The sequence below is a fragment of the Octodon degus genome, unplaced genomic scaffold (genome assembly GCF_000260255.1).
Source record: "Octodon degus isolate 3935 unplaced genomic scaffold, OctDeg1.0 scaffold00003, whole genome shotgun sequence".
Classification (NCBI taxonomy): domain Eukaryota; kingdom Metazoa; phylum Chordata; class Mammalia; order Rodentia; family Octodontidae; genus Octodon; species Octodon degus.
The window spans coordinates 4,451,173-4,475,263 of NW_004524579.1; positions in this window are offsets into that span (position 1 = coordinate 4,451,173).

Here is a 24,091-nt window from a genome sequence, read left to right on the forward strand (position 1 = left end):
CCCCAAAATGCAGAAGGCTTTTCTTTTTTCTTTTTCTTTTTCTTTTTTCTTTATTTATTTTTATTTTCTTTTGGAAGGCACATCACCCTCTGCTTGAACTTATGCCAGACAGTAGTTTAGCATTGCACTTGAGGGTTATTTTCAACAGCAAAATCAGTGAGAGAGAAGCGCAAATGCATGACAACATAGCATGGAATAGATGTGGAAAGGCCCCTGCTCATACTCTGGAGGTTGAAGGAAGGTCGAGCCTTCTGGTGTTTGGCCTCAGACAGGGCTGGGACTGATGGGCAGCACGTGTCCCTGTTCCCCCAGAAATGATGCCTACAGTGCACCATCCAACGCTGATTTACAAATAAGTTTCAGCAAGTGAAACAAATTGAAAATATAGGCTCCATGAATAATGAAGATCAACTGTAACTATGTGGCACTTCACATCTGTGAGTGGTAAATACATTGAAGTCCTGGCCCTGAAAGTACTTTCTTTCTCTGGTTGGAAATGTAAAAAAATTTAGAAAGCGTGCTCCACTGAGCTGGCCCTAGCTGTTTTCAGTTTAGTTCAATTCCTGTGGTGGTACAACCTCAGCCCGATTGAAATGGTAGGTGTTAAGTATTTTTACGTGGGACAAGGGTGCTCGAACAGCCTGGCTATTCTACACCATCACACTGCACACTTGAAAGAGGACTGTGGTCATTGGTTCACCTGACCAAGCCCGTCCTTAAATTTTTACACACCTCCAATTGCCAAGTGTCTCATGTCAGTTTCTCTGAGAGTAACACAGTAATATATAATTATTTTTTTACTAAATTACTTTGATCATTTATTACTACAACAAAACCTTCTCTGCTACCGTGTCGTGATACCAATTTGGAAGCTAATTCACTAATCTAGTAATGCTTTCTTGGCTCTAAAATCAAATGGAGATCTTTTCTTTCCTTCTTTAGATTATTTTCCTAAAATATACGTAAGAATTACCAGGCAAGGCCATAAATTTTCTATCCTAAGCAAACACTCCAGAGCTTGAAAAAAGTATGAAGAATCTAAAAGCTGCTTGGCTGGGGATGGTGGCACACACAGCATCAGCACACTGGGAGGCAAAGGTGAGGAGACACAAGTTCCATCCCAAGTGGAGAAATTTGGCATGTTACGGAAAACTTGACTAAAACTTTTAAAATGTCCACATGCTGAAGACTAAAACTAGACCCATATCTATCACCATGCACTAAATTAAAGTCAAAATGGATCAGTGTTCTAATTGTTAAAATAGAAATGCTGAATCTTTTGGAAGATAGAGTAGGTAAAACTCTGGAAAACATGGGTGTAGGCAAAGACATAACGAAAAACACACTGCACAGGACACACTGTGAAGAACTGACAGCTGGAACTGCTTCTTATTCAAAACCTTTTTCACACAAAGGAAATTGCCAACATACTGAAAAGGCAACCCACAAAGTAGAAAAAGCTTATTCCAGATGTTTATACAACAACAGACTAATATCTAGAACCTATAAAGAATTGAAAAAAATCAGACCTCCAAATTCAAAGATCCAATTCAAAAGTGGACTCTTGAGATGAACAGACAATTCTCAGAAGCAAAAGTACAAATGACAAGTAAATATATGAAAAAATATTCAACATTACTGGTCATGCAAGATATTCAAATTTTTAAAAAACACTGAAATTCCATTTGACTCCAGAAGGAATGGTTATCATCAAGATAACAGCTAATAAATGCTGGTGTGGCTGCAACAATTGGTTTAAGTGGAGGCTGATGCAACTACTTTAGAAATCAATGTTGAAATTCCTCAAAAAACTATCCACAGCTATCCACCTGCTGGGCATCTCCCCAGGAGAACTAGAAGTATCACACCACAGTGACATACATGCACCCAGGTTTATACTACAGTTTGTAATAGTCAAATGTTGGAACCAATGAATGTTTAAAAATGATGGGTTTTTTGTTTGTTTGTTTGTTTTTTGATGTTTTGGTGGAACCGAGGATTGAACTCAGACCCTTGAATTTGACAGGGAAGTGCTTATTCTACTGAGCCATCTCCCCGGCCAAAAATGATGTGTTTTTACATGTATAATGTAGCTTTACTCCACCATAAAGAAAGATAAAATTGAGACATTTCTAACTAAATACATGGACCTTAGGACCACAAACATATGTGAAATATATCAGATACACATATAAATATTGTCTCTCTCTCGTTTGAGAAATTGAAAATGCAAATAACAAAAACGTGCAATACATATTGTGAAATAGGGTAAAACTGTTCAAAAGGAAAAGGAAACTAGGTAGAGGAGAGGGGAAAGGAAAGATGCAAAAAGGATGAAATGAGAACTGAGCTTTGCAAATGGATAGAGGAAAGGATTTTGAAAGAAGAAATGCACATAGGGAAAAAAGAGGAATCAAGATATATCACACAGAGGTAAAGTTTCCCTGTAATGGATGAGGTCACTATGTATATCTAAATTGTACCAATGAACTTAGATTATCGTTTAAATTTTTGAAAAAAATCCTTAAATGGCTTAAACTGCTGAATATGAATGACCTAGATTTAATCAGAAGCATAAAAAGGGAATGAAGAAAGGAAGGAAGGAAGGAAGGAAGGAAGGAAGGAAGGAAGGAAGGAAGGAAGGAAGAAACAAAGAAACAAAGAAAGAAAGAACAAATTTTTTTCTTTGAATATTTGGACCCCAGATTTTAAGAGAAATATTGGAAAGATACAGGTTAGAGTAATTTTTGTACACTAATTATAAATATCCTAATGAAATTATGATGAAAAAATAAGTTGAAAGTGTATCCTATGTTGTTAATAAAGAAGTCATAAAATCTTTTAAAAAATATATTGAAAGATGTGTTCACTGATGCTGCTTGTTTGTTCTTACTAGAAGACATCAATAAGAAATTTAGTTAGTACATCAAAATTATCACTTGGGGTTGGGGAGATAGCACCTGCCTGGCAAGCTCAAGGACCTAGGTTCGATTCTCAGTACCGCATGCCATGCCTGCCCTGGAACCCTGGGTGCACCAAGCCAGCCATGGAAACCGGGCGTGGTGGCACACACCTGTAATCCTAGCACTGGGCAGGTTGAGACAGGAGGTTCACTACAAGTCTGAGCTGCATAGCGAGTCCCTCTACCAAATAAATAAATAAATAAATAAATAAATAAATAATAGATTTAAAAGCATCACTTGAATGACAGGAATTGTAAGACACCTTGATACAAGTAGTGTTAGATAAATTTTTATTGTAGGAAAATTGAGTTGTAAAAATGGAATTAGAAATAAGCTAACAAAAAACAAGGAATTGGTAGCTTTGAACTTTTATTCCATTATCTTTTTTTTTTTTTTTTTTCTGTATTTTAGGGAAGGATCTAGAGGGTGGTCAGGGTCTCACTGCTAGATAGGACTCATAGTGATCCGCCTGTTTACAGCCTCCTAAGAGATGGGATTGCAGGCTTATGCCCCCACGCCTAGTCTCAATTGCTCTCGGGAGCCCCAGGGCAGGGGGCCCTGGCACGGCAGGCCTGGGGATCGAACCCCCGGCTCCTGTGCCTGCTTGCAGGTACTTTAATATTTGCCCAGCCCTCATATTCCATTATCTTATTCCTTGTATATATTACTTGCCTCAACCATATTAAAAATAATTTTTTCATTATTTAAAAATAAATATCTGAAAATCACCCTGAATGCCATTGGAATGATATCTCAGTTGTGCGGGCTCACAGAAACATATTTTTGCCACTAACTAAAAAAGATCTTGGTTCATTTTGTTTTTTAAATAATTCACATTTTATTTCTTGACAATATGTATTTGTTTTTTATCTGTTATCTCTGATGTACTTTGAAAGTCTCCTCTAAAATTTGGATGTTTGAACTTAATGACTCCTATGATTGATTAGGTGGTGGGATCTTAAATTTAGAGGGAATTAAACCAAGAGAGCTCCTGCTCCACACATGGGATTCAGGTCTTTATGAAAGGGATTTCATATAGAACTATCCTTTTTAGTTTACTTTTTTACTATTTTTAAAAGAAGTTAATATTAAAAAATTACAAATAATACATAATTTACTAACAAATAATAGGAATTGAACAAGTAGTTATATTGCATATTATGGTCTTCTAATTAGTTTTTTCAGATTACCAGAGCATGAAAAATGGTCATAAAAGTCATAAAAAATTATAAAGAAAAAAATCACTTAAATTCATGGTCCAAATATAGATTTTCCAATCAACTTTTCATTCTTGTAACACAATATATAGGAAAACCAATTTATTGGAAGCATGGTTTATTTTGGCTTACACTTTCAGTGGTTTCAGACCCTGAACAGCTCCGTGGGCCTGAGGTGAGGGACAACATGAGGGCAGAAGATTCCATTGGGGCAAAGTTGTTACCTCGTGGCAGCTGTGAGGCAAGGGAGAGATAGAAAGATACGAGTAGGAGCCTGCGATCACATGCTGTCCCCAAGGTCATGACGCTGTGATCTCTTCCCTTTCACTAAGCCCCGTCCCTCATTTCCATCACATATTGATCATGCCATCAAAATACGATCTTGTCAGCAGATCAACCTACTTGGCGTAGAGTTTTTATGACCCAGTCGCTTCCCAGAACGTGCTCAGTTGGGAACTAAGGGTTATTTATTATTTAGCATATGGCTTTTGGGGGACATTTCAAATCCAACCCATAGCAACTCAACAGTCCTGATTTGTGGCTCTCAAAGTCTAGTGACTCTCCCAATCTTCCATTTGGTTTCTCAGGAAAAAAAAAAAAAAGGCGCTGTAGATGTAGCTGAGCTTGTCAGAGTACACGAGAGGAAAACCTTAGATACATTGGAAGCTGGAGAATTGTACCATCAGGAGCACCTAGAGTGTGCTTTGCCACCTGTAGCCTTATGTCTATAAGAAGAAGAAGGAGGAGAAGGAGAAGGAGAAGGAGAAGGAGAAGGAGGAGAGGGAGAAGGAGAAGGAGGAGGAGCAGATGGAGGAGATGGAGGAGGAGGAAGAGGAGGAGGAGGAGGAAGGGGAAGGGGAAGGGGAAAAGGAAGAGGAAGAGGGAGAAGAAGAAGAGGAAGAAGGACATTTTCACAAAATTTTTGTTGCCTATGGCTTCATCGATTTTAACTCTTGCTTCATTTTTTCTCTAGTGCTGACCTTCAAGCCTATGGCATTGTACACATTAGGCCAGAGCTGTACCACTAAGCCACAGCCCCAGTCCTTACTCTCAGTACTTCATGAGACCAACCATGCCTGTTCAAATTTCTATGATTAGCATCTAAATTTGTACTTTTCAATTAATTTATAGATTCTTTGCTCCATTTTGGTGGCCACTGAATCACACTGAAGTTTTAATACTCATTTAAAATGCTATTAAATAAATAGGTCTGAATTAGTTGATCAATATTTCAGTTAACATTTTCTAGATTAGGTAGCAGCACTTTAAATTTGTTTAGTAAGGAAGTACTTTTTTTTTTTTTTTTCAGTACCAGGAATTGAACTCAGGACCTTGCGCTTGCCAGGCAAGTGCTTATTCTACTGAGCCATCTCCCCGGCCCCAGTAAGGAAGTACTATATATGAAAGTATAGGTTAATAAGAGAATTTTGGGATGTAAAATAGAATGTTAATGTGATTCTTGTACCTTGACTATTTTGTCTCTGCATCTTCTAATCTTTTATCACCTTGGGGGCAAAATTACTTCATATGACATAATGATTTGCTCAGGGTAATTCAGAACTGCTTTTTCTATAATACAAAGCAACACAAAAATCAAAATATTAAATGTTACATATATAAACATTTATGGTCTTTGTTCATTCATAAGAAAAATCCTTAACAAAAATGCAAGCAATTTATATGTTTTTAAACTGCATAAAATAGATTGGAAGCTTAATGTGATTGCCATTAAAAAAATCAATAGTGAAACTCTTCAAACAATGAAGCAATCAAACAGAGCTGAATAACATTAATTGGAAATCATGGCATATTTTATAAATCAAAGATGGCAAATCAATATCCAGGTTCAAGGTGTGCCTGTGGTGATCTGTCTTGGTTGTATTTTCCTGACAGGTGACCACATAATATTGATTTGGAAGAAGCTTACTTCGAACAGATAGGATAAACTGACGTCTATGTCATTCAGTGCTTATAGCCACAAAGAAGACTGGGGCTTAATGAATTACTCTCCTTATATGGATAGAATTACATAAGGTAACAGAGGTGGTATTATTAAATTAAATACTTACTATAAGTTAGGTAATATGAAAATGAAAATAAAAGGCTGAGTCATAAATTATAGAGTCTTTGAACTCAAACCTACCTTAGATACTAATTCAACACTCACATTGTGCAGATGTCGAAAGACACAGAGTTGATGGGAGGCAAGCTTAACCTGAAACAAGGGGCACTATCTAGATCCAAGAACACATTCAATATTGTTCCTCTTTCTAATGTATATTTGTAACAACTAAGAATCACACATTTACACATAAAAATCAATATAATTCTTGTATTGTAAAAGCTATATAGTGAATTAGTTTTCTGAGAGTTGGACTCTATATTCCTAGGGAAAAAACTACACTTAATAAAGTTAAAGTTCCAGAAAAGTCTACAAATTTTTCATGCAAAAAAAATCTCTCCTTCTATAGTTGAAAAGAACAATGGTGAACACTTTTGCTTCTTGTAATTTTAAGAAGAAAAAGCTGAAATCTAAATTGTTTTAGTATAAATTTCAAAAGTAACTGTGAATAAATTTGTGTTTTTCAGAATAATATTCTATCACATGTGTCTATACTTCTCAGTACCACAAATTTCAAAGTTTTGCAAGTACAAATCACAAGACTGAAATTGTTTTTAAAAGAATTCTCATTTGCTTGAGTATTTGTTATTTTTATTAAAATTCTGGTGCCCAAATGTATGTCAAGATTCTTGGCATGACATGTGATATATTTTATTATCTTAAAAAGCAGTATTACTTATATGCTTCTCTTGGCATTCAGCTGAGCAATTTCCTTTGTGAGTCAATATTTTTCACTGTCATATTATAACAAATATCATAATTCATGATGGAGAATTTTATATTTGAGATAGTCTGGCATGGAATCATTTTCCAACTTAACTCTTACTATCAGTTTTCTTTTTCTTTTTTTTTTTTTACAGTGAACATGCATTTTATTTTATTTTTTTTTCTACAGTTTTATTGATAAACATATAGCAATGAGACAGTTTCAAATCAAATCGGAAGTACAGTTTCAACAAATAATACACTGCATATATTCTTCTTAGTGGTTAATTGCTGTACAAGATGCAGACTTGTGATCCTATTTACAAACACCAATAGAACAAATCATTCCATTCATTAAGACAATGCAACTATATATCTACCCCAACCACTTTGAATACACAGATACAGAATGGACATTCATCGGTGTACCCCATTTTTCCTAAGTTCAGATACTGAATATTATAGCTGTGTAAACTCAGCAAAATATTCTAAAAGAGTCCAGTAGCCCATAATAGCATTGGGTCTTCTGTTTAACTGGCAATGACAGAAATTATTGACCTGAGTCACTCACAGCTTAACTTAACAGCATGGCTTTATTTCTTATATTTCGTCTTCATACTTTTCTACTGGATGGTTAAGACCAAGGTAAAGCAGGACCTGTGCAACAAGAGTTGTAGCTTTTTGGTCTGAGAAGGTCAATGAAATGCCCTCAGGATTTGTCCTGAGATCCTGTACCTCAGATTGTAGAACCTTTATCAGTGCAGCCATGTGGATGAGTCACGACCATTGCTTGGCCAATGTGCTCTCTGTGAAAGCCTGAGAGAGTGTCTTCTCCCCATGTGACTCTCCTTAGGCCCACTCTATGTCATCGATCGCTTTCCTCTTTGGCCCCATAATCTTCTTGATCAGAAAATTTGGGACACTACCGAGGTACATGACGTTACAGTACAAGTTCTCATATGTCCTGAGTCTTAATTGACCTTAGAAGGCTAGGGACAAAAAGTTGGCTTTCCTTGTAGCCCTCCTTTTTCTCTAATTTTGGTCTGCAAACTTAGGTTGTTACCCATCCAGAAGAAAAGCTTATTGTTATTATCAAATGATTTAGGCTATCAATCTTAACCTCACTATCTCACTGCATTTCAAACATCTTAGGCATAATAAGGAACAGGTATTTTTCATCAAGTATTGATATGTTGAACTTTAAGTCCCTACATAATATGATAAAAAACATTCAAAAATTAGATTATATTTTAAAAAATAGGATAAAGAATTCTATGCTTCTCATGTTTGCACATAAGTCCAAAAATCTCATCATATACAACCTTGAAGCAGGACAGTCCCACAATATTCCTTTTCCTGTCTCTTGCTTTCATTCACCACCCCCTTCTTCTTGAACATCCACCTACCCAAGAGACATCTTAGCAGTAACTGGCATGTCATGACTAGCCGCCCATATTCAGAATACCACAATTATAGGCACTCCCAACATGAAACAACTATTACAAATTACCATCTGCAGTGCAGTAGCTTAGTTCACAGGTATCAGTATATATAGTTTTACTATCAGTTTTCTATTGCTTTATAACAACCCTATACTTTGTCACTCTTTTTTCTGGAGCTTCTGCAATTCTGAATTTCCACCTTGGATGGTTTCTGCCCATCTGAATCAAGTACACTCGCTCAAATACAGCTACCTACCAGTCATTTGGAAAGCTAGCTACTGGGATTGGCTGGAAGTAGGATGTGAGAGCAGAAGTCTCCAGGGCACATATTTTCCCTCAAGACAAAAGTCAAGCATGACCTCATCACATGAAGTCATTAGGAGGGGTTCAGAGAAGATAAATAGAGGGAAATGTCACTGTACAATCACTTTAAGATTCTACTTTGTCATAATACTAATTTTCTAAGGGTCAATAATGGTGACATGGTCAACTCAGTTTCAAAAGGTGAATAAACAGGTTATCCTTCTTGACTTAATCACCTAGAAATCACATCACATGAGCTCAGATGCAGGAATAAAAATAATCCATGAGGCTGCTGCTCAGGACTGAGTAGTTGCCTAAGTAGAATGACACAAAATTATTATTTTATTATTATTGTATTTTAAGGAAGGGTTAACAGGGTATTCAGGGTCTTACTACTAGATCAGACTTATAGTGATCCACCTGTTTACAGCCTCCCAAGTGCTGGCATTACAGGCACGCACCACCACACCCAGTCACAATTGCTGTCTCAGCACACCCTGGGGGCAGGGATGGCATGGCAGGCCTGGGGATTGAACCTCTGCTCCTGCTTGCAGAAACTTTAATCCACTGAACTATTTGGATGGCCCTAGAATGATCTAAAATTCAATTACTTCATCAAAACCCCATACTCAGTTGTAGAGAAAGATTCAAGCCTATATGTTCTTGATTCCAAAAGTCATTGGACATATTACATATTAGATACCTTAAACAGATGTATCATCCCCTTCTTTTATTTCCTCTGCATTATGCTAGCTGAATCCATTATCTCTCAACTACTTATAATTTTGTAAATTATTTTCTCATTTCTCTCCTACCTGTAAAATATTTTCCATAATGCATCTGATGAATATTCTAAGATGTAAAGCAAGTTTTGCCATTGTGTTAATTAAAATATTTTAATGGCTTATAGTTTTACCTGAATAATAAAAATCAAACGTTGGAATGTTAACATATTAAAATCCTACAAAATTCCTTTTTTGTTCTGTAGTCCGAAGTATATCATTTTATACTTCATAGAATTAACTATGCTTCGGGCCCACTAGTGTATTCATTTTTCCTCAATACATTGAGCTTGCTCCTCTTGAAAGTTTGTACAATTTTTCCTTTAGATAGGAAATAAGAAGGCAAGACTCATTCCTCTTTGCGTAAGTTGGTTTTCTTGTTATGCAGGTTGATTTTCAGTCCAGCATAGAATGGACTTTATTGACCACTCTCTGTGAAATGCCTGTCTTCTTCCATGGATTCTCCTTAAAGGCAGTTTACTAGATTAGGGCAGGGCAGAAGTCAGAAGAGTGATGTCAAAACAAAATATATCCAGATTTATAATTATCTTGCACTTTCATTTGCCTTTAGATGATATATTTCCTTCACAGCCTTATAAACCAAGTAACAGAGATCTTGTCCAGCACAATCACTGCTTCATTCTTAATGAATGCACAGTGCTTGACACAATATTTGTTGAACTGCAAAATGCTATGCTTCAATGCTGAAAAAATCATGTAAAACAATACAGGACTCTTTCTATCTCCCTTGGCAGCTTTCAGTATAATCCTAAATTCAACATTCCAAACCTCATTCTCCAGAATTTTTCTTTGCTTAAAATCCATACACTCTTGCTATGCATAGTCTATATAATATACTCTAGTTCTAAAACATCAAAGCACCCATAGTTAGGGTGCACAGGCCAGAGAGCAATTCAGCAATGTCTACACAACTAAAGAGGAATTTATGCTCCTCATATGAAACCCAATTTCTGTAACACCAAAATAATGGACGGTAGATCCTTACCAGTTATTACAAAGGGATATGATAAATTTGGAGAAAATTGAAGATGTAGATGATGGACAGAAATAAATTTCGACAGAAGAAACATAGACAACTGTGAATCTGGAGGCTCAGAAGACAAACGTCACTGACTTGCTTTGATTAATCCTATTTTCTTTTAACTTGGGAAGGACAAAAATATAAGCTCTGTCTGGAGTATTTTTGCTGTGCCTGACTGGAAATACAGACAGCTGTGTTTTAGATGATTTAAGAATATTTTTTAACACAGATTGTGTAAAGGACTTCACTCCCAGTGGAATAAAGTATACCTGGCAGCAGAGTTATAACTAAGAAACCTGGTAAGCAAAAATTTACGGAGATTAAGGATGGGCCCTAGATTTTGGGATATATCTACCAAATAGTTCAGTCATAGTTATTTAGAGGTAGAAGAAAGAAAATAATCTGTTAAACTATTAAGTATTTACTACTCTTCTCTCAGAACTTGTCAATGTACATATATTTTTTGTTTTGGGAGTACCATTATAGTAAAATGTCATTCTTGAGAATGTTTATGTTTGAATATTGACAATTCCTGAATGTATTTAATATATCAAAATGTCTAAAAGGAGTCTGTATGTTTTAGACACTGACTAAAGGAGTTTTTATCAATTGAAAACACATAATCATTTATATATTTATTATATAGTATGTACAGATATACGTATATGTTTTGAATATTTTATTAGAGTGTTAGTGCTAGGGCTGGAGAGAGAGCTCAGCAGCCTAAGCCCCTGCTTAGGCCAATGCAGGGACCAGGGTTCAATCTCCAGCACCACATGCTGGGCTGGCTCCACCCTCGGAAGCACTGAGCCAGTGACTGAGTCTGGGCATGGTGGCACATGCCTGTAACCCCAAAGCTGGGGAGGCTGAAAACAGGAGGATCACTATGAGCCTGATCTCAAAGTAAGACACTGTACCAAATACATTAAAAAAATACAATAAAATAAAAAAGAATGGTAGTATTGTTGCTTTGAGACTCATTCAAATCATTATATGGATAAAGCTATATTAATATGATGAGCTATGAAAGGCTTAATTCAACAACTTTGGAGTTGTGCTGATAACTCACTATAATTATGAACTATTGGACCCTATTGGGTTATTTTGCTGAATTCAAGTACCTAAAGTCTTTGGACTGGCTTCAAGTATGAAGATGTCATTTAAAGAGTTCTCCAAATACAGCTTCTCTAACAGCAATGGAACACCATCTCTGACAAAACAAAATAAAAAAGGGGGATATCAATAAAGGACCATTTTGTTTATATATATATATATATATATATATATATATATATATATATATATATTAGTTAAGCTAGATATACAGCTACTTTCCCTTAGTTCAATGAGAAGAAATTTTGTACTAATATTGTTTAGACAAGATATCAAGTCTGTGTCTTGTTCTCTGAATAACTATTATGAAACAACAATATGCAATGTATTAATTATTGTAACTGTTGTATTAACCTGTTTTAAAACTGTTTCATTGCTACTTTGTCTTTTGCCTCATTAAAATGAATAATAAATAAAGAAATCATTATATAACTAAATCTATAACGTTGTTCATCAAAGTTTTAAAAATTACGTTGGCTGTCCTAATTCACTGCATCTAGAGGCCCAAATATTACAGCTATAGAGATATAGCTATATGTTTAAATTGATTGGGAATATTTTTTTATTAATTTTCTGTATTTTAGGGAAAGATCTACAGGGTGTTCAGAGTCTCACTACAAGATTAGACTCATAGTGATCCGCTTGTCTACAGCCTCCCAAGAGCTGGGATTACAGGCATGCACCACCATGCCCAGTCTCAATAGAGATCTCAGCACATCCTGGGGGTGAGGCTGACAAGGCAGGCCAAAGCATCAAACCCCCGGCCCCTGTGCCTACCTGCAGGTGCTTTAATCCATTGAATTATTTGGTCGGTCCTTGATTGGGAATATTTATGAATTTACATTATTTACTATAGTGTTCAATAAAGATATGTTTACTGAATTTCTATTAGGTACTGGGAACTAGGTAAGTAACTATAGAAAATGAAAAATAAAATGTCCCCTTTTAAAACAATTAAAATTATTTATTAGTAAAGATGCTATATATTAAAAATAAGTAAAATATATGAAGCAAGACTATAAAATTATAGATTTTAAATGGGTAAAATGCATGATATTTGAATTTTCACCACATCAATAAAGCTTTATAAAAACAACATGTACAAACTAGTATTTGTAGAAACATCACTTCCCAAGGTGAGTTCCTTCAAGTCTGTCCTACTTGTTACTTACAGACCCCTCTGTACTATTTTTACTCTGACTTGTACTTTGTCTAAGGATCTGGTCTTCTGTTTGGTCAAGGCAAAAATTTCCCAGGTATTAAGTACTTGATCATCATTTCTGGTTCCAGGTTTATAGAATAAATTAGAAAAAAGAAGTTCTTAGAAGATGACCAAACTTTAGAGTTAGGAATGCTGGGCTCCTGGCTACTTCTGAAATCTAAAAGACACAATTACCTCTCTAAAAAAATAAGTTAAGTTGCTTGGAATCACTCTGGATAACTTTTGAGATCTGAAATATATCTACCTTATGCAGATTTGTTCACATTTCTAGACCTGAAAAACAAAACCAAAATGGAAACAATTATTAGCCCATTTTATGCTGTCTTTCTTACAACCCAAAATTACTAGACACAGAAAGGAAAGTGCAATGGTTAGGGTACAATACTAACTTGATTGGTTTTGGAAATTGCTCTATTGGATTTGTGGGTCATCCAATTACTACTACATGACAGGCTAGATTGGAAGAATACATTGCTTGCTGTACTCTCTCTACTTTGGAAAGCTAGTGCCAAGATGTTCCTGAGAGAAATCCTATTATTTGGGACTGAGTTACTCTGATGATCAGATAGTGTGGAAAATATGACTAGGGAGGAAATGGTATAGAGAAGCTTTCGTGAGACAGGGCAGATTAGTGGCAGTCACAGTGGTTAAATTAAGAGATAGAGAGCTCAAGCTTCAAAGAGTGCTGTAGTTGGTGTCACCATACTCTTATAACCAGGAGAGATATTTCTTTCACCTGGTTCACTGAGGAGGTAATGTCCAAAGACCACCCACACAGAGTCTTCCCAGTGGGTCACTTGGTTCCTGTGGGTCCCCAATCCACTGAGGAACTACTCTGAGGTCTTCCTTTGTTCCTTGGTGCATTGCAGGATATTCTTCTGTGTGGACATAAGCCACATCTCAGGTGCACCCTCTCTGGCCTCTGAGAAAATGACCAGTTTTTTTTATTCATATACTATGAAGCAATTTGGGGTTATCATGGACTCTGAGTGTACGTAAAGAAAACAAATTCCAAAGAGCAAATACAGCCATATGGCAGGCTATACCTGATTTATGAGTCCTGTAGATTACTTACTCAGAAAAATGCTTAGCCTGTAGATAGGACTATTCTGGCAGGAGCAAAAGGAATTACATAGAGTCTCAGTAGTGGCTCAGATCTCCTGCCTACCACCACTTCTACTATACTTGGTAGAAGCAACACTAGAATACCAAAAGACTGGGCTGGGGAGATAGTAGAATAAGCACTTGCCTGACAAGCGCAGGGTCCTGAGTTCAATCCCCAGTACCACACACAAAAACAAAACAAAACAAAAACCAGAAGACTAGCAAGATGTTCTTTTACTTTGATTTTATCTATTTTTATTTACTTTATTTACAAATGGATTATTAAACCTCTTATTTATCTCTTTCCCATTTTCTTTTCCTTGTGTAAGTCCTGCTAGTTGCTTTCTTTTATTATCTGGTCATTCCTCCTTTTAAACTTATTTTGCTTATTGCTTTTGTCTTTATTAATTTTTATCTTCTTAGTTTTTCTTGCATCCCTTTTTATTCATATTGATGTTTAGTTGTTGGTGTTTATTTTATACTGCACTTTGCCCTGCAATTTGTCTTTTTGAGGCTGTTGCTATTACAGTTGTATTTTACCTTCTGAGTGGTGTTGGAGATTCAGCTTTTAAGAGAGGGCTGCTGAGAAGACTTGACATAAAAATAGAAGAGATATCCATCCTAACATTTTATCAGATCTCAGAATAGAAACACAAGATCTGGAGAGACAGCTTAGCAGAATAAGAGCCTGCTTTGTCAAGCACAAGGACCAGGGTTTGAACCCAGTCCCCCATGCCACACCAGCTCTGCCCCCAGGGCTCTCTGAGTCATCGTTGACCAATTCCTGGTACTGAAAGTACAAGATAGAGTAAAATACTTTATTCAATAAAATAAAGAGCCAAAGTTACTCAAATATTGGGAAAGATAGGGAAATCCAGGTGCAGAAAGAATTTAGAAGCCCTAATAAACATGGCCAGAGCACCTCACCATGTCGTATTATAGCTAAGTTGCCAAAAGTACAGAATGAATAAATTATACTGAAATCTATAATTGAGAATCGTGAAATGTCTTATAAATGCAAACCCATCAGAGTAACAGCAGATTTCTCAGAAAAAATATCCAAGCCCTGGCAGGGCATGGGGCGATATACTTCAAGCCTATGAAGAAAATGCTGGCCAGGTAAAACTATCGCTCAGGATCTAAGGTAAAACAAAGTCAGGTAAAGCTGAGCATAAACTAGACAAGCCTGAGCAGTAAAGCAGCATTATGGAAGATAATTAAAACAGTCCTACATGTGGAAAACAAAACAAAACAAACACAGTCACAGAGCCTGAAAATGAATACATTTTATAGGAAGTGTAGACAAACACATGAATATTAGTGAGTCAACATGATTAGCTTAGCAAACATGAAACCAATGAGTTGCTCAAAGGAGAAACAAACAGAGATCATTCAAAACAACTGGAAGAAAAAATAACAAAGAGACAGGAGCTAACAATAACACAAACGTATAGTAAATGGACTGAATTCTCCAGGTAAAAGACGCAAACAAAAAGATTGGATAGGAAAACAAGATTCAGCTTTCTGTTATCTGAAAGAGATTCACATCATCACCACAAGGAGAAAGGGAAAAGATGGAGAATATTACATTTTAATGAAGTCAAAAGCAAGCAAGAACGGCTACACTCACCTCTGACAATACAGACTGTGAGCCAATATTGTTCAGAAGAAACGAAAGGTCACTCTATATTGATATAGGGAACAAACCATCAATAGATAGGATGTTGATAATACATAGACACAAAATGTCAGTGTCTTAGCTACTTTTCTCAATGCTGAGACAAAATATCCAACACCCAAAGTCAAAGGAGGAAAGTGTTATTGAAGCTCATAGTTTCTAGAGCTTCAGAAACCAGGATATATCTGCCTGGTTTCAAGACGAAGGGGCGGCATAGATAAGAAACAGTGCTTGGCAAAGCAGGGCAGGTGTGATGGCTGTTACAATGTCAACTTGAGAAGTCTAGAAGAAGCCCAACCAAGTAACTCAGTAGTTCTAGGTGCTGGGGTGTAGGGGATATGTCCTTAGCTTTTCCTGTACCCTTGAAAAGATTAGAAACTTACATAAGCAATTTAGTATGGGGCCGGTGAGCAGGTTCAAGAGGATAACACGGAGACTCTGCGTTCTACACCCTCCCTATTGAGGTGGATACCCTGAATATACTATAAAGAAGGAAAAAAGGCTTGTTCTTCCCCACATTTGCTTTTGGGGATTTTGCTGTCTTCTTCTGTCTTGAAATACTGCTTTCTGCCATTCCACCCTGCCTTGGAGCCAGCTGATTATGGACTGAACCATTACAAACTGAATTCAATAAACCTCTCTTTCCCTTGATTTGGGACATCACATATTTTGTCTCAAAAATAAGAGAAAAGTAACTAAGACAACAGACAAAGGCATCAAGCAGCAAGAAATGACAGCAGCCTTCTTTACATCCCTTATAATCTATCCAGACTGCGTACTGTTAAGGTGGATGGCGTTCATACCAATGTTGGGGCTTCCCATTATCCACAACCAGAACTACACCGAATCAATCAGTGCGCTAATTTAGTAGCCACACTCCCTTAATGCTGGCACCGCACACTCTTCAGCCACCCACCTCTGAGAAGCCCCGCATATGACCACATGAAGCCACCCACCTCTGAGAAGCCCCACATATGACCACATGAGGTCTTGGAGGGGCGTCTACACACATGCTATAAGATCGAATATTAAATATTATAAAAGGGAGGGATAAACCTCAATATAGCAATGGTAGGTAATTTTTTCAATAACTTTCAGTATCCTTGCCAACAGTCTCTTTCTCATGAAAAAAAAAATCAACAAAGGCATATCAGTTAAATTGCCATACAGATTACATATATTTAACAGACATATGGAAAGTATATCATCCAAAAGTCTATTTATCATCTGTCTATTTATCTATATTTCCTTTTTTTTGTATTTTAGGGAAGGGTCTACAGGGTGCTCAGGGTCTCACTGCTAGATTGGACGCATACTGATCCATCTGTTTAAAGCCTCCCAAGTGCTGGGATTACAGGCGCACTCCATCATGCCCTGATTCAGTTGTTGTCTTAGCGTGTCCCAGGGGCAGCGCTGGCATGACAGGTCCAGGCATTTGTCTATATTTCATCATCACACAGAATATTGTGTAAAATAGATTGTATTTTAGCATAAATCAAATATTAACAAATTCAAAAAATGTGAAATAATTTCATGCATTTTATCATATAATGGACTAATACTAGAAATTAACAGCAAGGTAAAATTCTGAACAAGTAAAAACACTGATTTCACAGTACACTTCACATGAGCAGCAGATCCCTTAAAATATAAATTTTTAAAGAAATTCCTAGAATCAGGTGAAAATATAGATATGGCAGATTTTATGGGACAAAATAAAAGCAGCTATCCAGGAAAATTTATACCCATAAGTACCTAGATTAGATAAATGGAAATTTCAAGTAAATAAATAATTTATCTTAAGATATTGGAAAAATCAAAACAGAAAAAATCAAACCCCATATTAGTAGAATAAAGGAAAAAAATAAAGTAGAAATGAATCAAATGAAGACAAAAAGAACAATACTCAATGAAGTAAATAATTGGATTTTTCAAAGAACAAAATTCAAAAAACCCTTAGCCCAAATAAGCAGAGCTAAAGTTAAAATACTTGAATAAAGAAAATTTCAAATGAAAAAATATATGAGAATTGATACCACTGAAATTCAGAAGATCATTGGATAATATTAAAAATTACACACTTATAAGAGTAAATTGGAAAAAAATCTAGAAAAGTGAACACATTCTGTGTATGAATGGCCTATGGAATTGGAAGAGAAGGGAGGTACACAGGAAAGTAGAGTAAATACTGGAAAAAATAATATTCAAATATTTCTATATTTATTGACACATGTCAAACCAAATGTGATGGTTTGATTACTGGTGGGCAACTTGTGAACCCAGCTGAAATGCTTCAGTGGATTGGTGGGCGCAGAAGGCTCATCTGAGGATTGTTCCCAGCAAAATGAAAAGGAGAACTGAAGGAGAAGAGGCGCTGTACATTCGTGTGAGGCTTTGTCATGAGCTCTAGGCTTTTGCCTGGACTCTTGCAGGACGATGCCATGGGATCCAGCACTGCAGCGGAACCCCTTGAGTCTGCAGTGTGGGAACAGGTTTCACGCACTCTGCATTTCACTCTTTGGGTGACTATTATAAAATCAACCTGTAAATTATGTATTGTTTATCTTGCAAAGCCTGAGTACAACAGCAAAGACAGAAGAAGCTAAGAATATGAAAATAGATAGATGTGAAACAAAGCACACTGTATTATACTTCAAACTAAAACAAAATAATAAGAGAAAAAACCTAGAAACTGGGTAGAACACAGAAAAATGATAGAGGAACAAAGAGTGACAACATAAAATTTGGGAATGACATCTTTAAAGAGTCAATCATCAACAACACAATTCACTGAGTGTTTTATATTCAGTGAAATACTCTCTAAAAGTGAAGAGAAACATACTTAGCAGAGAAAGATATGAAGAGCTAATTGTCAGCATATGTCTTTCATAGAATTTTCAAAGAAGATTACAACAAAATCAATAGATACTAAAACTATAATATTTATAAATTATAATATTCATAAAGAAATTAAATGCATTTGATATAGACTAAATGCTGATAATAGTAAAGTTCATTTGTTCTTCATATTTTTAATTTGTCTGAAAAGTGTCTGCATAAGTATAGCAGAACTAGTAGCAAAGAATCATGTGTTCCTTCAAATATGGCAAGTAAGAGGATACCATGAGAAATTCCCTCTCCACAAACTCTATATTAGTGGGAAAAAATATCCACAGACATTTGAAAGGTAAAATATACCAAAACAGAGACAAGAAATAAATCATATGAACCATCATGTTATAATTATTTGATGTCACAGATATAAAAACTTTTAAATAAAAAAGGAAAACAAAGCCTTAAATGGTTTTACTGGAAAAGAGAAACAAATTCTTCACAACCGTTTGTGTCAGGATGTAGTTATCATAATACCAAAAGTATATAAAAATATTACCATAGAAAAATAAACTGTTGGGCCATGGGAGATGACTCAGTGCAAGTAGACGCCCACCACTGCCTTGATGAATTTCAGCTGGGTTAACAAGTTGCCCACCAGTAATCAAACCATCACATTGGGTTTGATATTTGTCAATAAATATAGAACTATTTGAATATAGTTTCTTCCAGTATTTACTCTGCTTTCCTGTTTACCTCCCTCCTCTTCCAATTCCACAGGCCATTCATACACAGAAATGTGTTTATTTTTCTAGATTTTTTTTCAATTTACTATTATAAGCATATAATTTTTAATATTATCCAATGATTGAGTTCAATCCCTGCTACTGCAAAAAAAGAAAAAAGAAAAAAAGTAAATGAAACTGTAATCTCTCATGCATACAGACAATGACAATATATTATGTGCAAATAGATGCTATCCTGGAATTTTAAACTGTTTCATCAATAAAAAATCAATTTCTAAACCAGCTTCATCTCCTGCAGTTGATCCTGAGCATCTGCAGCTGAACAGAAAAGGCTCTGAGATGTCTCCTGCTCCCACACTTAAGGGGACTCAAGGGCCTAACTCCAGTGCGAAGCCAGTGACACCATAGGGCCCTGGTCAGTACACACAGATGGGACTTGCACAGGGGAAAAGTCTAGAGCAATAACAACAACGTGAGCGAGCAGAGGGTAAGTTTGGAGAACCAGTCCTGTGCTTGGGAACAAAAAATTAGAAGCAGGCAGACTGGACCATCAACTTGTGTCTTTTCTTTTCTTTGTTCATTATTTATTTTTTTTTTTTCTTCATTTTTAGATCGCTGGGAAGAACTATAGTCACAGAAGTCTAATCCCATCCCCCAAACCCAGAACCAAAGATCAAACCCAAACCCAGTGCAAATCCACTTGCAAACTTAGCTAGAATATACATTTGGGGATCAGACCTGGACCTACTCAGACATTAGAGGAATCTTGCTGCTTTTTTTTTCTTTTTCTTTTTCTTTTCTTTTTTTTTTTTTTTTTTTTTTTCCTTTCTTTTTCTCTGATGGACTTCCCTTTTGGTAGTTGACTGGGTTAATGATTTAATTTTTTTTCTTTTTCTTTTATTGTGTGTTTTTATTTTTGTTGCTTTGTTTTTTGTTTTGTGCTTGTTCCCTTTACTTTTCTGTTTTTCTTTCTATTCTTTTGAGTTATTTTCCTGTTTTTTGCTTTGTAAATTTACTGCTTCTTTCTGTATGTGTAGTGGTTGAATGATCGATGTTGTCACCTTGAGAAGTTTAGAAGTTTAAATCAGTTCAGCAATTCTACACTCTAGGGCATAGACGATCCACGTTAGCACGGCTCCCCACCTGCACCGTATAAACGGGAAATGAGGAAGGATGCACTGGCATCCCTTGAACAAGGGAGCTTTAGTCTTTGCCTTCAGCTTGGACGTCATCTTCTGGCTCCTAGACAGGCTCTTGGGCTTCAGCCGCGGATCCTTCAGTCTTCCAGCACACACTCATCAGTCTTCTGTCACAGACCCACCAAATTCCTGATATGGATTTACACGGAACATTGCAATGAACTTCAGACCTTGTACGGAATCCATGCATCTCAAGTGTGCAAACTCTCTGCACACTTCTTCGTCTAAATCTGTTTCTTTAGTAAAATCTTAACTGATTCAATATGTGTGGCTATTGTTCATTCCTGATTTTTATTTTGTTTTCTCTTTTTTCTTTTCCTCTTTTTCATTTCTTTTTCTTTTCTGTCTTCTTGTTTTCATTCATGATTTAGATCTCCAAATTTCCTTTTTGTTTTATTCTATTCATTCATTCTCCTTGTCTCTTTTATCCACTTTTGTGCTTCATTTTATCATATTTTCATGTGAGTAAGCAGGGTATCTTCTTTACCTGGTTCACTTCACTACCAGTAGGCTTTTTCTTTCAATCCTCCTCTCTTGTGACCTATAACTATCCAAGATTTGATGATTATCCTATGCCCTCCAAACTTACTCCTATTATATTTAATCTCAACAGCCTCTCTATCCTGCTGCCCATCCCTTTAAACTACTCCAGAAGCAGGGAAAAAATCACTCTGCTAAGGGAGAAAATGTTGCACACAAGCTCCTGGTATAATTTGGGCTATAGCATAGAACTGTAGAACTTCTTTCTATGGTTAAAGATATCAGGCTAATGATTGCCACAGCTTGTCACTAGCCTGGCTGCACTTAAGTCCCCTTTTATTGCTAACTGTATTACTTTGGGCAGGATGTCATGCATATTATGATAACTGTTTCTCCCTATATGACAACAAGGCACCTGTGGGGGTCAGAGCCATCACCAGAGTCTAGTACCACAGGAATAAACCTTGAATTAAATAGACTGCAATTCCACATTCTTAGTACACTGGGAAGATGGGCACTTGGGATAGACATAGAGATCAAGAGCAGCCTGTATCTAGAAGACATCTTGGGAAACATATCTCCTCAGAAAGCTCAAGCAACGGTGATAAAGGTATCCAAGATAAGAAAAAATGGACAAGCATCAACACAGAAAGTAAGATAATATAGAAATTTTAAAAATGGCAACATTCAGAAGCAAAATGCAACCTCACACACTGAACCCACCCGAGACAAATCCAGAGCACAAAGAGATGGAGGAAATCAGAAGGTAATCACTTCAATGCTCTGAAAATAAAGCCACGGGGGTAAAATGGAAGAGGCCATAGAAAAAATAATATCTAAGTCAAAGAAATAACAATTAGAATAAAAGACTTTAAAGAAAACACAGCTAAAATATAGATTCACTTAGGAAAATGACAGGAAATATCAATTCCCAAAGTAGACAAGAAATAGAATCAATTAAAAAAGTTCAAATAGAAATACAGGTCATTAAAAACTCTGTTGGAAGTAGAAGCAACAGATTAAATGAAGGTTAGGTCTGAATATCAGACCTAGAAGACAAAAATGTGAGGAACAACCAGAAAAAAAAATGCTATCTAAGAAATGGGAAGAGACCACAAAAAATATCACTCGAAAAATCCTTCAAGATGAAGCAAAGAACAACATAAGATTCAGGAAAAAACCTGGGGACAGTGCAAAATCCATTAAAAATTACTTCTCCGCAATAATGGCAGAAAATTTTCCAAAGATGGATAAAGAACTTAGCATACAAATTAACAAAGCATATAGATACCCAAATATATAAGACCAAAATAAATCTACACCAAGGAATATAATACTCAATATTCTGGAAATTTAACACAAGAACTCAATATTAAAAGCAGCTAGTCCAAAGAAATAAGTCACCTTTAAAGGAATACCCTCAGAATCACAGCAGACTTCTGAACACAAATCCTCAAATCAAGGAGATTCCAGAGTAAGGTTTTTCAAGCAGTAAAGGAAAACAGTCATCAACCCAGATTGATGTACCCAATAACAAAATTTCAAATACAATGGAAAAATAATATACTTTCATTACAAAGTGCAAGTGAAGCAATTCATGACCACCAATTCAGCTCTATAGAATGCTCTGAAAGATCTAGAAGAAAGACACAATAAAGACCACAAACAATGAAGCCCAATAAAAAGAAGCCACTCAGCAAAGAAACCAGTTAAACAGAGGAAGAAGAAATGGAACCAAAAATAAGAAAATAACATGAAAAAGATGATCCAATTCAGATATGACCATCAATGTAAGTGGGCTCAACTAACCAATCAAGAAACAGACTAGCATACTGACTCAAAAAACACAGTCCACTGTGCTGCATTCAAGAAACACACTTAACACAAAAGGAAATTCATGGAAGAAAAGTCAAATGGTGACAAACAATCCTACATGCCACAGAACAAAAGCCGGGTTAGCTATTTGCAGACAATATCAACTTCATGCTAAAATTCATAAAAGGAGACAAGGAAAGTCACTACATGCTTGTTAAGACAAAACTCTAAGAAGAAGAGATAGCAATTAAAAATATATATGCATCAAACACTGGTGCATCCAACTACGTAACACAAATGACAACAGACATGAAAACCCAAATAAACACTAACATAATTGTAGTGGATAAGTTTAACACACAGCTCTCACAAATAGATAAATCAGCTAGAGAAAAAGATCAAAATTAAGGAAGGAAAGGTTTATTTACCTCACAGTTTGTGGAGTTGTCAGTCCATACTGGGACTGCCATGGCTCTAAGGCAGAGCGGCACATGGCAGAGCGCAGCAACTTACGGTAGAAGAAAACAGCAAAGAGCAGAGGGAGAAGCAGCCGCATATGCCTCTGTCCTTTCCTGATATTATATGCAGGCTGCCCTGCAGTGCAGGTGTAGAACTCACAGCATCCATGCACAGGATGAGGATGTTTACAAAATAAGAGCCCTGGCTTCCTGCTGAGTCATTTAATTAAACTTCTAAACTTCTCAAGTTGATACACTGTAACAGCCAGTACAAGAAGAAATACAAGAAATAGAAAATGACCATTAGTGAATGTCAAAATAGTAATTGCTATCAGCATGTTAGATAAGTTCCTGTCTGAGTCCAAATTGCTTAATCATTATGGCGGGGATTCAACATCACTGAATCTCAAAAGGCAGCAACTTATCTTCCCAATGACTATTTCCTCCTTTTATTTTCTCTTATCCTTCCCACACACAAGGGAAGCCCCAATCATATCCACACCTGACACTAAGTCTGCCTCTCAGAGGATCCCAGAAACATTCCTGTGGTATTCTCTGTGACCTGAATCAAGGCTTCTTCTTCTCCTACTCCTTCTTCTCCTTCTCCTTCTTCTCCTTCTTCTCCTTCTCCTCCTCCTCCCTCTCCTCCTCCTTCTCCTCCTCCTCCTCCTTCTCCTTCTCCTTCTCCTTCTCCTTCTCCTTCTCCTTCTCCTTCTCCTTCCCCTTCTTGTGCTCCTCCTTCTCCTCTTCCTCCTCCTCCACCTCCTCCTTCTTCTCTTCTTCTTCTTCTTCTTCTTCTTCTTCTTCTTCTTCTTCTTCTTCTTCTTCTTCTTCTTCTTCTTCTTCTTCTTCTTCTTCTTCTTCTTTC